Here is a 1668-nt window from a genome sequence, read left to right on the forward strand (position 1 = left end):
TATATATATATATATATATATATATGTGCGTGTATCCTGTCTTATATATATATGTGTATGTGTGTGTGTGTTTGCAGGAATGGGCGAGTGGTTACAAAGTTCGCTTCGCAATATTCTAGGCTCGATCCCACTTGTCATTTTAGCGAAGTATATTTTTGCCGGGGCTTCGGTCGGCCGATACCTTGTTTGTAAAACTGGGTGGACGCAGATCTGTCTTAAGTCATGGGTACACTGCCAAGTGCCCCACGGGTAAAAGGACCCAATCACCTAATGCTAATTTATACAATGTATGGTATACATACGGGTTGTGGATGAAGGGGCCCACTACAGTCCTCTGTCCAGGATCTATAACGCTGTTAAGACGGCTCACGTGACGGAAACCGCGTGTGGGATTGAACCCTACTAACATAAGGATTAACCCTACTCAGCATTGTTATGCTGATTTTTGCCTGAGGGCTACATTATTGGTACACGTGTCTGTGGAATACTCTCGGCCATTCAGACTATAGTACAATGTGTAGACAGCTCAGTTGATAAAACAACACGAATACCATAGTTATCGTTGAAGCAGATGTAGATCCACTTTTATTGAAGCTGGAACAAAATGTAAACAGAAAACTCAGAGCAGTGATGAAAACACAGCTTCGAAAAATATAGATAATAATTCTCTCTAATTTTGGCACAAATCCAGCAATTTAGAGGGAAGGGGCAAGTCGATTACATTAACCCCCAGTGCTCAACTGGTATGTCGACCCCGTCTATTTCAACACAGGAAAAGAGATAATAGAATTCATTGCGTCAGTAACATAGCTGAGAGGAGAGCATGGGCGAGAAGTACTGGGTAGGAGGTGAATTTAGGGTCGGTCCGCCCCGGGCAACGCTTTTATGGAGGAGGGGCACTTTAGGGTTGGATGTATAAGCTTATGTAAAAACTTTGTTGAGTGGTGAGAGTGGTCGTGGGGGCGCAAATTCAAGAGCTGCCACGGGAGGTTCAAACTCTAGTCACGCTACAGTTATATGTAGTGAATGCGTTTTTCTCTTATTTGAGAATCAATCCTGTTAGGCATCGTTTATAGCAAACGTCACTTAATTTGATAATGATCGATTAAAAAAAAAAATTGAGTGATTGAAATAGTTTTAGGGATTGAAAGCATCGACTAAAAGTATAGTTAGAAGTAGTGCCCCAGTATGGCCTCAACCTAGTTCTGGTTTTTAAAAAAAGAATGAAAGAAAATAGAGAAACGATGAGTGTGCTTATGCATGTATGTGTGTGTTTGTGTGTGTGTGTGTGTGTGTGTGTTTTCGGTCTGTTTGCCTGCCTGCCTGCCTGCCTATTAGATTTCATCGCTGTAACTCGTCACTGACCGCCTCTCCCTCACCTCTTACCTCTTATATTACAAAAACCTGTTCCACTCTATATCTAACATTCAGCACCAACTGCCTTATTGGACTTGCTAGAAATAACAGCCAAACAGTCTTGAAATCACACTCCGCCATGCCATGAGAGGATGTAGCCCCTAGGCATGCTCCCAAAAGTAACTGGGTGGTCACAGCTGGAATGTTTTTCATCAGCGTGAACGTGCTCGTATCTGGCCGCTCGACTTGCCAAAAGCAATAGCCAGATCTCTCTCAAATCGCACACACGTACAACACACATTTTTCTTAAGA

General features: G+C 42.6%; 1 protein-coding gene and 1 long non-coding RNA gene across 10 annotated transcripts in view; one reads left to right on the forward strand and one right to left on the reverse strand.

The window, feature by feature from the left end:
• The window catches only part of LOC106874846 (uncharacterized), a 719848-nt gene that overhangs the window by 568345 nt on the left and 149835 nt on the right, over nt 1-1668 (forward strand). The window lies entirely within an intron of this gene.
• Nucleotides 1-1668, reverse strand: part of LOC106874847 (uncharacterized) — a 44056-nt gene that overhangs the window by 42107 nt on the left and 281 nt on the right. The gene's annotated exons all lie outside the window — the stretch shown is intronic.

Source organism: Octopus bimaculoides, chromosome 7 (genome assembly GCF_001194135.2).
Source record: "Octopus bimaculoides isolate UCB-OBI-ISO-001 chromosome 7, ASM119413v2, whole genome shotgun sequence".
Lineage (NCBI taxonomy): Eukaryota > Metazoa > Mollusca > Cephalopoda > Octopoda > Octopodidae > Octopus > Octopus bimaculoides.